Source organism: Macrotis lagotis, chromosome 2, assembly GCF_037893015.1.
Source record: "Macrotis lagotis isolate mMagLag1 chromosome 2, bilby.v1.9.chrom.fasta, whole genome shotgun sequence".
Classification (NCBI taxonomy): Eukaryota; Metazoa; Chordata; class Mammalia; order Peramelemorphia; family Peramelidae; genus Macrotis; species Macrotis lagotis.
Genome location: NC_133659.1, coordinates 21,096,792 through 21,112,019, shown reverse-complemented (window position 1 = coordinate 21,112,019; position 15,228 = coordinate 21,096,792). Strand labels below are relative to the sequence as shown.

The following is a 15,228-nucleotide window of genomic DNA, read 5'->3' as shown; positions in this document are numbered from 1 at the left end:
GAATTTCTTCACACCAGAAATGGCTTTTGCTGCATCTACAAATCTTATAACAGTAAAGACTGCAATGCTAACTAGGGCAATAGAGAGACAGAGAGATGAACTGAAAATATGGAAGTTTTGGGTTCAAATTCCAACTCTCCTACCAACATGCTGTGTCCCCTACTACAGGTTCCACTTTACTAAAATGGGGAAGTTAAGCTTGACAATGTTTAAGATTCCTTCTAATTAGTAGGACTTGGGATCAGGAATTCCTAAGTACAAATTGACTTTCTAGATATGGGACCCTGGGCACAGCAATTAACCTCTGGCATCCTCAGTTTCCCCATCTGTAAAATGAGAATAATAATAATAATAACAGCTACCTCCCAGGGTGTAATGAGGATCAAATAAGATAATATCTGTAAAGGCTTTCACAGAACTGGCAGTTGTAGACCTTTGAGTTTGAAGAGGCCCAATGTGAAACTGTTGCCAATGAAATATAGAGATAAAGAGAGAAGATCTTAAGGTCATTCTGGTGCTCCCCGGGGTGTTTTTTAAACTGCTTAGGATTTTTCTAGGAATTATTACAAAGAATACAGGATTGAAACTTTTCCTCCTCCCAAAGTCAACAAGAACTCTAGGACAGGGTGAATAACAAAAAGCTAGGTGCAATTGCTTGGTAGATAGAGACTTAGACAGAAAGAGGGAGATAGACAGTCAGAGAAAGAGGATGGCCAGGCCAAGATTGAGAGAGAGAGAGAGAGAGAGAGAGAGAGAGAGAGAGAGAGCGCCATGAGACTTAGCTTAGATTGGTCACATGGTATTAGAGAGGCCCATGGTGCTCCACATGGTCTAAGAAAGAGCATGAGAAAAACCCATCCTAATGGATGGGAATTGGGGTCAAAGAGGAAGAAGAGACACAAAAAGAAGAGGCACTTCCTGTTAAATACTCTTCTACAGTAGGTTGGGCAAGGTGGTCTCAAGATACAGGGTGACCAACTGTGACTGACCAGACCATACAAGCTCAGAGGGATTTAGAGCAGTTAGAGAAGAAATAGCCCATGTGAACATTTGAAGTGAAGAAATTTGCAAATTTGTGCATTTGGCATTTCTTTAAATTACTACAATTCTGCTTTGCTCACAAAGACCAACAGCTTCTTTGATGAGGCACACCAAGCTGGATAGTCCTTTGCCATTGTCTCCCATGTGATACAATCAATCCAACATTCTTCAAAAAGACATTGAGAGCATACTTGTGAATACCATGTTAGCATTTGCATGAATTTTTTGTAAAATAATCTTTTATATATACATGTTTGAAAACTGAACAACATCCAGTTTATTAGAATTATGTTCTCTCCTGTAGAGTTTAAATGATAAGTACAAGAAAGGATCTCAGTGTCTAGAATCTCATCCTGCCATACGATCTTCAGAATTTTCTTAAGACAATTTAAATGGAAGCAAATTTATTTCCTATCATGTCACTGATAGACTGTCCAGATTCCACAGGCATATAACAATAAAGTCAGCCTAACATGTCTGTAGACCATCAGTTTGGTTGACATTCAAATCTTTCTTCTTTCCCATACTTCTCATCAGAGTTTTCTAAAATTAAGATAACTCTGGCAATGTATGTATCAGTGTCATCATGTTTGTATACATTCCTGGAAAGTATAGTCCCAAGGTAAGTGCAATTATCCACAGTATTCAAAATTTCTCCATTTGCTTTAACCAATAGTTCTACATACAGATGGTGCTGTGCTGACAGGTGGAGAACTTCTGTTTTCCCAACATCAATCAACAGGTCAAAAATAGCAAAAGAGACAGAAAATAGATCCATGCTTTCTTGTCTCTCCGTTTCAGGGATTACATTGAGTGAACAAACATCTGTCAACAAAAAAAAAATCATATACCAACTCTCTTTCCATTTTAGTCCTGGCTTGTAGCCTTTTCAAGTTACATAATTTACCACTGATACAGAAGTTGACTTTCATGTCATTTTCATCCTTGTTGAAGGCATCTGACAACATGGATGACAACATCATGCTAAAAATCATGAGAATAAGCTCACAACCTGGTTTCAATCCATTGGTGACTGGGAAAATACAAGAGTATCATCCATTTTCTGGAATTGGTGTACAATACTAATGAGATACTATGAGCAAACAAAATTTGCGATAATTTTCCAAAAGTCTTCAGGACTTGGTCAGATAGATGAATAATGTGATAAAAACTCTGTTCTGCTACTGGCATATCTTGATATAAATGCTAGACCTTGAGTCATGAAGACTTATTTTCTTGAATAAAAATCTGACCTTAGACAATTATTAGCTGTATGACCCTAAGCAAGTCACTTAACCCTGCTTGCATTAGTTCCTCATCTATAAAACAAGCTGTAGAGAATAATAGCAAAACAGTCTAGTATTTTTGCCAAGGAAATGCCAAATGGGGTCATGAAGAGTCAGACTAAAACAACTGAAAAACAAGAACAACAGGACTAAACTGAGAATCATAGCGCCAAAATATCTCTTCTACTTACCATCCTTAAAGAATTATATTAATGCTTTCATTATCTTCATCACTGTCATTATCATCATCTTCAGTTTCATCATTCATCAACATCATGTTCATCATCATCATCATCATCATCATCATCATCTCAAGATACCAAGTTCCAGAGTCTCTTTAATGTTCGACATTTTATGTTTGAGTTTCAAATTTTCTGTTCTAAAGTTGTTGCAAATTTCCCCTTTTATGCTCTAAGCTAATTTTTATGAATGGCATTCTATTCTAGGATCCCCTACATCTCTAACACTCTATGTTTTAACATCCTTCAGCTCACTGCCATTTTACATCCTAACCCCATTATCAATATTCTGAGGTCCCTTCTAATTCAAGGAGTTTGTGAATCCCTAAATGTCAGTTTGTTAGAGATTCAATTATTGGAATAAACATACAAGTGCATTCCATGGTGCTTTCAGGGGTCATTTCCTGTTAAGGAATATTGAAAAAAAAATCAAGTATTCTATTTATTTTTTATTACAATTTTATTTTACCTTCAATTCACAGAACAAAACATTTCTATAAACAGAATATAAAAATATGATTACACATGAAACTGCAAATCTACCATATACAACTTGTTATTCCCTTCAAATATACAGTAAAATTGCCATGTAGATTTTTTCTTTCCATTCCCCCTCCAGAGATGGCAAACATGAAACACACATATGCAAATATTTTCATATATATATATATATATATATATATATATATATACATATATATATGATGATTCTTCTCAGTTCTATCTCTGAATTCAGATAGCAACTTTCTTCAGATGGCCCTAATTTTTATTTCGTGTAATTATAGTCATCAAATGACTTTGTTGCTCAGTGGTTCTTAAAATAATGTTGAATACAATGTTCTCTTTGTTTTGTTCACTTTGCTCTTAATCATTCACACAAGCCTTTCCATGGCCTTCTAAGATCATTGAGCTCATCATTTCTTATTCTTGTTAAATATTATAAAATTGAAATCATTCATTGTTTTATTAGTTTTCTTGTATTAAGAGGACTCTCTTATTACATAGAAGTAGCTCAAGAGATCTAGAATCATTCCCAAATAATTCCATAAATATCTTGGGTGGGTCATTTAAGCAATTAGTGGTAGAACCCTAGACAATAGGTATTGGCAATGTCATTATCTTGATGCAGAGAACCATGGGCATAGGGAATGTTGAGATCAGTTGGAGACAAATTTTGCAAATCTTCCTTCTTCCTTTATTATCCAATTTAGGCCATGGCCTGAGGGTCTGACTTTCAATCCCATCTGGATAGCATTCTCTTTTGCTGGGTCAGCCTGGGAGTGAAGCTGCTAGAAACAAGTCCAAGACCACCCATAAGATACCCCTCCTCAAAAGGCAAAAATCTCAGGTTACCACCCCTCCCATGGACCCAGAGGAAGAATTTAGGGAGATCTGAGGAAGGGGTTTGCGCTCTTGATCTCTCCAGACTCCTGTTGAACCCTGTCTGCCTAGTTCAATTAGCAATCCACTTGGTCTTTTCTTTAAACTCTTCTTGCCTTTCCTCTCACTTTCTTTTGTGTTGTAACTTCTTTTAATAAATCTCTATTTTTCTTTCCACACCTGCATTCCTGGGTTCCAATTGTGATTCATCATAGAAGGATAATCAAATGTAAGTGGTAACAATCTGAATGCATACAGACTTCATTTGAGAGTCATTTAGCAAGATCTCTCTTTTTTCCCCCTCTCCATTTTTGCCTGTGGCTTCTCAGTTTCATGGTTTCAGCATTCAGTTCCATGCAGAAGACAGCCAGATCTCTTTGTTTATTCCTCAGGAGTATCTTGTGGCCTAGTCCTTGATTCCCAACTTCAGAATGGCCATTCCTCCCTACTACTCTCACAGTATAGACAAATCAACGTATCTAAAACTGAATTCCTCATCCTCAAAACTTTGTCTGGTGTTGGATAGCCAAAGATTCCTTTTTCCTCACCCTCCACATCTATCAAGTAGCCTCATCCTATTGAGTCAATGTCCACACTGTCTCAAATACCTATTTCCTTTTCTACATTCCTACCTCATTGAATACCATATTTGTGAACTCATTCCACAGACCAAGAAATTTTAACCAATTCAAATTAGTATTTTTTTACATGTCCTCAATCACTTCCTAAAAGAGATCCCAAAATGAAAACTGTCAGGAATGTTATAGCCAAATTTCAGAATTCCCTGGTCAAGGAGAAAATAATGCAATCAGTCTGAAAGAAACAATTCAAATATCTTGGAACTACAGTCAGGATAAAAACAAGATTTAAATCCTTCTACATTAAGGGATCAGAGGGCTTGAAATATGATATAAAAAGCAAAAGAGCTTACAAACCCAAATCAACTACCTAGCAAAACTGAATGTACTCTTTCATAAGAAAAGTTGCTCACTCAATGGAAAGGGAACTTTCAAACTTCCCTAATGAAATGACCAGAGTTGAACAGAAAATTTGATCTTCAAATATGAGACTTAAGTGAAGTATAAAAGGGTAAACAAGAAAGGTAAATAATAAGGGACTTGATGATGTTGAACAGCTTATATCCCTGCATTGGAATATGATACAACTCATATGAACTTCCTCATTTATTAGGGCAGTTAGAAGGAGCAAATATATCAAAAGGTATGAATAATTTTCAAATGGTATTATCAATGTAGTCTATTTAAATCACTTTTGGGGGGGGGTTTGTAAGGCAATGGGGTTAAGTGACTTGCCCAAGGTCCCACAGCTAGGTAATTATTAAGTGTCTGAGGCTGGATTTGAACTCAGCTACCCCTAACTCCAGGGCCAGTGCTCTATCCACTATGCCACTTAGCCACCCCTAAATCACTTTTTTAAAAATGTCCCAAATAACCTTTCAATTGGAAAAATATGAAGTGGAACAATTCGGAGGTACTGCCTTATACCTATTGCATTCATTACTAGGACAGAAAGAGAAGGTGACAAATGTCTGAGGGGATGAGGGAAAAGGAAATTAATGCAGGGTTGGGGGTGTTGTGAAGTGATTCAACAATTCCTTAGAACAATCTGGAACTCTTCTGGAAGGACTATATGCATGTCTACCCTTAGATCTAACAGTGCTACTACAAGGTCTATATTCCAGAAGAGATGAATAACAGGGAGGAAAAAAATCTATACGTCTAAGGATATTTAAAATAATTCTTTTCTGGAGTCAAGGAACTAGAAATTAAGGGGATGTCCATTGTTTGGGGAATGGCTGACTAAATTGTGGTATGTGACTATGATGAAATGCTGTTCTATTATAAGAAACGATGAACAGGCTGTTCTCAGTAAAAAAAAAAGTGCACGAGCAGATGCAATGGCAAATGTACTATACGCAAAGAAATAGGATGATCAGTTGTGAATGACTTAACGTTTCTCAGCAATGCTATGACCCAAGAATACTATCCATCCCTAAGTCAGAGTTGATGGTGCCTGAATACAGAGTGAAGCATACTTTTGTATCTGTATATTTTTAAGGTTTCTCTTTTTTTTGGGGGGTGTGGTTTTGTTTACTATTGCAACATGACTATTGTGGTAATGTTTTTCATGACCACATATTTCTAACCTATAACAAATAATTTGCTTTCACATGGAAAGAGATTGGAACATGAGGAAGGGAAAGGATTTTGAATTCAGAAACCTATTTTTTGAATATAATGGAGGGTAAGAGTGATATGTTGAGCTCACATGTTCTGTCATCTCATCTCACAACACCAGGTTCTTAGGATCAGAGAGCTAGGGATAGAGCTAGAGAGAGAGTGGAAATTAGAGATCATTTAGCTCTACATGCTCATTTTACAAATGAGGAAACTGATCTCTATAGATGAAATCACTCTCCCAGATGACATTAGTGGCAGAGCTGGAATTTGGAATAAGGTCTTCTGACTCACTTCTACTGTATCGATGAATATTTTGGAGCCTGCTGCTAGCTAGACCCTGGCTCCAGGCATCTTCTCTCTGGGTAGCATATTGTACTTTGAGAAGGAGATGATTGTTATGAAGCTTATTCTAACACAGAGCTGAAATTTTATCCATTGAAATTAATTTTACTATGATTAGTGACTAAATAAATTTAGCCTTATTATGTTCAATCTTAAATTTTCAATAAAATATTAGAAAAACAATAGTTTTGGGATATGTCCTTAAAAGTTGTAAGACTAAGATTAGGAAGGGCCTAAGGAAAAGTAGTTTCTAAGATGAGAAAATGAAGAGGAAAATCATTCTGGGCATGATCGATAAATGGGAAATAGAATATGATTGTTTAGAAATGAGCAAAAAAAAAAGATAATGGGCAGTTTCCAGGGTGAGAGAATATTGTGAGCTCACTGCATCTAGTTAGTACCAGAATTAGATTCTCTGACACATGACCCATGGTCTGGTAGTGGGAGGGATCATTGTATGAGCCAGTACAATATTCAGAAAATCTCAAAAATATAAATCTGCTCCTCTAGTTCCATTCCTTCATTTCACAAATGAAGAAACTGAGAGGGATAATTTTAATAACCCATGGCCATATGCATTTATTTGAAGAATCAGGAATATAACTCACTGTGTCTATGACCTTGGGTAAAATTTCTCTACCTCTGTGCACCTCAGTTTCCTTAACTGTAAAATGAAGGCCTAGGTATAGATAAACTGAAACATTCCTTCCATTCAAAGTCAATTATGCTCAGACTTAAATTGTCTGAATCTAATCTCAGGCTTCTTTCTAAAGAACATCATTTCTGTTTAGAGATGCTGTTGCCTTTTACAGCTGCCTTCCACATTAAGGCCAATAAGAACACATCTGCATGTGAAGGACTTTGTAATTCTTGTCTCCCTCCCCCCAAGGAACAATGTTTTCATAGAGCTCATCGGCAAGGTTCCATTCTTGGGCTGATAACACTATAAAATAATGGTACAGTTAATTATTGGTGAATTAGAGTGAAAGTGCTATCTAAATTCTTATGACATCCACATTACCATCAAATGAGTTTATTGTGATTAAAATGATTAATGATATTACAGTAAATACAGGAGAAATTAAAATCCCCAACACAAAGGCTGCTAAAGTCTTATTATCGCAAGCACATATAAAGGCAAAAGTGAGTGTTTCGGCTTCTAGTTCTGTCAGGAAAATGGTGGAGGGAGAAGCATTTGAAGCCAAGGGAATTGCAGAAATTTTAGAGCCCATTTTCAAAGACTGGTTCTTTTTTTATTATGTGCTATTTATTCATTTAGTGGAACAACCTGGCATAGTGAATAAAGCACATCCTGGAGGAGGAAGATATCTTTCTGGATTCAAAGCTGGCTTCAGACCCTTAGCAAGTCATCAATCCTCTACCTCAGTTTTCCCATTTGTAAAATGAGTTGGAGATGAAAATGACACGCCACTTCAAATCTTTGCCAAGAAAACTCAAAATGGGGTCATGACGAATTAGATGTGAATGAACAACAGCAACAAATGCATTCATTCAGCAGTCATTTAGTATGCGCCTACTGTGTGGATTCTGCGATGCAAAATCAAAGACAAAAATGAAATAATCCCTGCCTTCAAGGAGCCTGTTGTCTAGTTGATGAGAAACAGCATGTACACGGATAACTGAACACCAATTCACATATAATCTGTATAGAGGGATATAGCTATACATTTAATATCTGATGCAAGTTCCTTAACTAAGTAAATGACGTAGTAGTTAGAATGGCTTTGAAGTAAAAAAGACCAGAGTTTGAATCCTATCACAGCTACGTAGTGGTTGTGTGAGACTAAGCAAATCATCTAACCTTTCTTAGACTCAGTTTCCCCATCCATAAAGTGAGGAGAATAATAATTCCTTCTTGCAAGTCTGTTGTAAGAATCAGAAAATATATAAAAAGCACAAGTAAAATAAAAAAGTATTTTATAGATGTTAGATATTATCGTTGTGACCCGAAACAATATTATTCTTAATATTACTATCATCTATCTATCTGTCTATTAGTCTATCTGTCTCTATTGATTTATTTTTCAATTTTACAAGTGTTTTGTGCACGTGCAGACTACCCAAGATAAAATCATTCATGTGGGAAACACTGGGAATCTGTTTCTGGGAAATGGGAAAACTGATTTGTGCAGACATTAGCCTCCTATGTAGTTCAGGGCAGTCTCTTTTTATTGGATGGGAAGTAGGACTAGTTTTCATCTTTAAAGCCATCTGACTGGAATGAATCTGCCCACACCTAAGAGTGTAGAACATGTCTCCACATAGCTAGTGACCACGTGCAATAAGACAGGGGGGATACTGAAGACCACTTCTCATCTTCCTAGGTGAAATGGCCACAAGAAATGCATTTAGCATTTAGGTCTCTTCCATTTCTCTTTTTCTGATATAGTTTCAGGGATTGGACCCCCTAGTCTGCGAACTTGAGCAATGAGGGATCTTGGAACTCACAATCTGAGGTCACTTGTTACAGACAGACCAGTAGGAAAGTCCTGAGAAGTCAGGGAAGCTGAAGGTGAGGTTAGCTTTGGAACGGAATTGAGCATCGCTATTGCTACATAGGAACGAATTTAAACCATCTTTCTAATCTCTATTCCTTAAAATGCTAGTCGATCTAGGGAACATTAGGCCCACTAGCAGTTGAATGCTTTTCTATCATAATAGAATGATAGAAATGAATGAAATATTCCTCTGTAAAAACTCATCTAACTGTTAAGTAGTGAAATGAAAGTGAGATGTTTGGACTCCCAAGTCTGCTAAAGACAATGGCAGAGTATCCCATTAGGATAAGAGAATGCAGGGGTGAAACAGAAATAACACTCCAACAGCAGGGGCCATAGATACACATATTGGGGTAGATTAGATGACTATGTCTATCCCTGGCAGTGTAATCATTATGTACCTATTATCCAAAGTACAAAGTCCTTTGGGGGCAGAGGACATTGATAAGTGGAACATCACGCAAGGAGAGAACTTAGCCTTGAAGGAAGATGGGCACACATAGCCACCAGTCTTATAGCTCTATTATTGGCATACAACTCAGATTGCTTGTCTTTACTGTGGCAGTTTTGCAAATGGAAAACACAATGTTTTATCTAAAATCCATCCAACATACAAAAGAGTATTAGCCTCTGGAAGCTCCTACTAAATTAAAAAGATTTTGAGTATGGATTCTAGTTGATGGACAATGTCATAGGAATTCGTGGGCCATGTGGAGAAGCCTACTGTTTGAAAGACTGCTCACTAGAGGATAAATCAAAATTTTGAGCAACAGTAATCTGTGAACCCAAACTTCTTAAGAAAGGAAAGGCCCATCTTTTTATTAGCAATATTTTGCCACTATTGCTATAGGAAAGAAGACACGTAACAATGAACTTTGAAGAATTTATAATGAGCATGAAGCACAAAGGTGGACATGAATAGATTGTACTGGATGACCAATGGAGAGCTCTCAAGAAGAGAGTTGACCCAGGGGAAGTTATCAAGGAAAAATATTAGCAAGAGAAGATGGATTGGTTGCATGGTGAGGATGAAAGATGACAGGCGGTCATCCAAAGGGTTTCACTGGTTCTATTTTACTCTTAAGAGGAAGTGAGGTAACCCTCCAGAGGCCTCAACAATCCCTATGGAAGATTTAGAGGACACAGATATGAGACACATATGGGCATAACGACTGCCTACTCCTTCACTGAAAGGAAATTCTGAATGGGTGATATCACAGATGCATTAGATTGTCGGAATCATTAAAAAACATCTTCCGAAGGTGGCTAGGTGGCATAGTGGATAGAGTACCGGCCCTGGAGTCAGGACTACCTGAGTTCAAATCCGGCCTCAGACACTTCATAATTTCTTAGCTGTGTGGCCTTGGGCAAGTCACTTAACCCCATTTGCCTTGCAAAATAACCTAAAAAAAAGTCTTCCAAAATGTAATCAGAGTGTAGATCTTGGAGTTGGCAGAAATCCTACTCCTTCCCCAAGAAATCATAAATGTGTGAGGAATGAAGGCTCAGGTGTGCATAGTTCAAATAACACACATTATCTGTCAAGTAGCTTCATTATAGGGAGTTATTGAAGTGGGCATTACACTCTTATTATTTCATACTAGAAAAAATCAACAACGTCCATTATGTTCAACTTGACTTGAAAAATATTTGTGCAAATGGTATGTGTGCTTCATATAAAAATGACATTATGACTCTACATAAGACTAAGTTATTGACCCAACAGCCACGGCAGGGCATTGCTAGCTACCTGCCCGTTCTTCAGGACTCAGCATCAGTCCCTCCCCCTCCTCCTCCTCCATGAAATAAAGCCTTCCCTAACTTGCCCAGCCACACACACCAGCCTTTTAACTTTGTGATACTCAAAGAGCAAATCCTACATGTAGAACCAGAATCAGATTTATAATTCTGACACGGGGGAAATAGAATCCAGATATAGTATGATTCAGAAGACAGCTTACCCCAGTTAGGATACAGAGTGGATAGAATATGGGAGTTGGAGTCAGTAAGATCTGAGTTCAAATCTAAACTCAAATATAAACTGTATGACCTGGACAAAGACCTTAACCTCTGTCTACCTCAGTTGCTCCAAATGTAAAATGGTGATTACAATGGCACTTAATTTCCAGGGTTGTTGAGAGGATCAAATGAGATGAAAATTGTAACAGCACAGTATCTAGTACTCACTTTCTATCTGCCTTTCTTCCTTCCTTCCTTCCCCATTCACCCTTCACCTGCTTCCTTTTGTTGAAGTTTCAGTAAGTACCTGGGAGGAGACTGAAGAAAAAAGGATGAGGAAAGAAGAGAATCTGGAACAGATTGAAGTGAAGTAATCTACATGAGCAGAGAGCTTGTATCTTTGGCCTACTCAGGATTCTGCTCAGCACTCTGATTAACTTAAATTAACTGAGGTCATTTTCTTCATAAAAGCACCCTAGGCTGGCATATGAAGGTAAATCCAGCCATCAGTCAATTCATTTTATTCAAGAAGGTTTAAGTGGCTTCTATAGACCTCCTACTGAGCTAAGTATTACTGAATAAATAGGAGTTGAGAAATTATTATTATATGTTAAATGTATGATTATTTATTGATATTATATTATTTCATATAATAAATAACTTTAGATTTGTAAACAATGGTGTATTGTAAATTAAACTAAAAGGTCTTTTCTGTGTACATTTCTAAAATATTATCAGACAGCTGCTTGTTAAACATTTGCCAGCAGACACCTCTTCTGCCCCTCTGAAGACTGATTATCCTCCAGCAGTCTGACAAGTCCCTAGTTATGCCATTCTGGTACTATTGAGAGCCTCCTAATCTCTGGTCCCTATTATGTGCAGAATGAGTTAATGAACTACATAAATTAGGATGAGCTTCAAGGAGGAGGCAGGAATGCAGGCATGTTCAGAAGGATGGACTGGACTTGAAATGACTCCAATTGATGCTAGCCTGAAGGGAGATGGAGCACTGAAAAGGTGGCAGCACCAGTGCCTCTGGAGAAAACTTCTAGAGCTAAAGCACATTGGAGTATCGCAATCTTTATACATTGCCTGCAATGAAAGAGAACTAATAGTAACTTATTTCATCCACTACCTTCTCACTCAAGGATTCCTGTCTACAATGCCGATAAGTTGCAGATATAACAGGGCTTGCCTCCAAAGGGTTCCTGCAATCTAATAGACCAAGGTGTTATTCCTGATACTATGAAGACCCTTTACAGGGAAGCTTTAGGGACTGTCAAGGGTTATGAGACCTTCCTCAGTGCTTGCACTTTGAGAAGCAGATAAGGATGCTCCAAACCAGGGACATCGAAAAATTGGCTTGGGCGGAATCAAAGGGAAAATTCTTTCTTTTTTGTAAAGAAATCTGGGGCTATTCCTTAATGCTATCCCATAGAATTTCTGACCCTCATCAGGCATCCTAGTCTATATGAGTCCTGGATTCTGAAATTCTCCTGTATCTTCCCTTCTAAATCCCAGCCTCTAGGCAGTGCCTAACACAATCCTTTGCATATTGTTTAGTGATTTTTTTAGTTATATCTGACTTTTCTGGACCCATTTTGGGGCTTTTCTGGAAAAGATACTAGAGGGGGTTACCATTTCCTTCTTCAGTTCATGTGACAGAAGAGGAAACTGAGGCAAAGAAGTTAAAGTGACTTGCCCAGGGTCTCACAGCCAGTATCATGCCAGATTTGAACTCCAGAAGAGGATTCCTGACTCAAGGCCCAGCATTCTATCCATAGTGCCTTGTACAAAGTAATAACTTAATAAATACTTGGTGAATGAAATGAATGAAAATACTTCATTTTGAATAATTTCTCAGATATGTACTAATTTAATTATTAATTTACTACATTAAATTATTTAATTATTAAAGCAATTATCTAGTTTTTCCTCCTCTCTAAAATGGATATAACTCTAGAATCAATTTCACAAGTTTTTATCAGGACCAAATGAGATCCTATATGAAAGTACCTTCCAAACACTAAAACCTTCTAAGAGAGGAGGCGAGAGAGAATGAGAACCAAAACAAAATGGGAAACAGTGTGAGTGGAGAAAAGATGCTTCTTTGGTACAAGCTATGAAAACGTGGAATGGATCAGCTTTAGAAGCTGGGTGGTGGGAATGGAATGAGGAAAAAAAGAGACAAAGAAAATGACAAGTTTGTGAATATGTGTGACCAGAAAAATTATGTAGCCCACTACTCATGTGTAATGTTCTTTGATCTTAAAGACTATTTTGTTCATCTTTATAATTATGACAACACCTCATGTTAATATGGTGATTCAAAATTTGGCAACGGGAATAAAAACTATCGCATTGATTCTCCACATCAGCTCTTTAGGGTAGCCAGGAAAGATATTATTATCATTTTATACATGAAAAAAATAAAAACAAAACCCAACAAGTCATGATAATTTTTCAAGGGCAGATGATAAAGAGAAAAGAGTAAAATGGACTTTAATCTAGATCCTCTGTTGCCCAGCCCAGTCCTTTTTTCATTGCACCAAACTTCTTCAGCATCTAATTAAAATGTGTCCAAGAAGCTTGATTGTCTCCGCCACCATTTAGTAGCAAATATTGTCTAAATATCTGCAATTTGTATCTCCGTAGTTAGATGTACAAGAGGATGATGAAAAAAAAAATCTTCACCACGAAAACTTGAATACTTGAAACCAGATTTTTTAGGCTAACATGTGGTGTGAAGTCAGGTTGACCTAAATGTCAATTTGGGAGGGATGCAACTTCCAGAGAGACCAGAACAATTTCCATTTGAGAGCATGTTCCTCCAGTTTTATAGAATTTCCCTTGCTTCCTTCCAGAAATTGATGGCTATGGGCATAAGTCATAACAACTGGTTCAAAAATGGGGAGTAGCTGCAAAATGAGATTTTGGTCTGTCTTTATAGGAACCTGGCTTCCTAATGTGGGTTATGAACTTCCCTTCCATATATTCCACTTTTAAAATCCATGTCACATGATCCTGAGGTCAGTGATCAAATTTAGCAGTCATCTTGCTCCAAATCTGTGGAAGCGTATCCCTCTATGTTCATGTTGCAGAAAGAGAAGAGACCTTCAAGAAAGTGAATTAACAACTTTTATCAAAAAATGGGAGTGAGTAGAAACCAGATCAGCCTTAGGAATTCAAAGTCAATGATGAACATGGTGTTTCTGGAGCAAAAAATAAGAATGCTATTTACAGAAATATACGTATGTGTGTATGTGTGTGTGTATGTGTGTATGCATGTGTGAACCCATATTTGTCTTGATTCATTACAGGCTTTTTTCTGACTAAGATCATATGCCTCATAAGGCATATGGGAGAACAGTAAATTAATTGGTGTCATACTTAACAGGGAATTTTGCCTAGTTTTAATAATGACTATTAAAAGCAATCTTGAAGGAAGGTACAGCATCCATTTGTGGCCCCTCTGAGTTTTGAGGCTAGTTTAAAAGAAAATAAAAAAGGACCTTTTAAAAAAGATTAACCAGACAAGCATAGCAATTTTGAGATTATTATTGCTGATGGTGGGAAGAAGGAGGAGGATGGCTCAATTCTGCATTGCTCAGCAAAAGACAAAGGCATCTTATAACCAAAAATAAAATCAGACACCCACATATATAATTACACATTCTCACACACACACAAATACATAGACATATATTTAAACAAATATGCACATGACTACATATAGGAAGCATTAAATTATTAGTTAGAAAACTGTATACAATTTCACAGGTATCTTAGTCTAGAATCTTACTGCTGAAAGTTCTATCATCAGCCAATAATAGGTCACATTTATCCAGTGTTTTAAGATTGAGGAAGACTACATTTGTGGTCTCATTTGGTCTTCTCATCAACTCTGTGAGATAGATACTATTATGTTCCTGTTTTACAGATGGGGAAACTGAGGCAGGGAGTAGTTATTGATTTGTCCTCCACCACCATGTGGTAAGTATCTAAGACAGGCTTTAAATTGAGGTTTTCCTGATATCAGTTCCAGGATTCTATCCACTATGTCACCTAGTTTCTCCAATCCCTCTGAGCTACTGTCTTGGAAAAGGGGAAGAGGTTATTGACAATTAATTGTTCATGGGAAAAGGGAGCATTAGGGAGCAGGAAGCTTATTCTTAACCATTTAATCAAAATGAATGCTTAAGCAACTAAAAATATATCATAAAGAAGTGAGAGAAGAAAAGTCAAAATAAGTAGTATTTGC

The 15,228-nt window shown here is 37.1% G+C and overlaps 1 pseudogene; it reads right to left on the bottom strand.

Moving 5' to 3' along the window:
* Window positions 1-1,528: 1,528 nt before the first annotated feature.
* The window catches only part of LOC141511827 (actin, cytoplasmic 1 pseudogene), a 38,732-nt pseudogene continuing 25,032 nt past the window's right edge, over window positions 1,529-15,228 (bottom strand).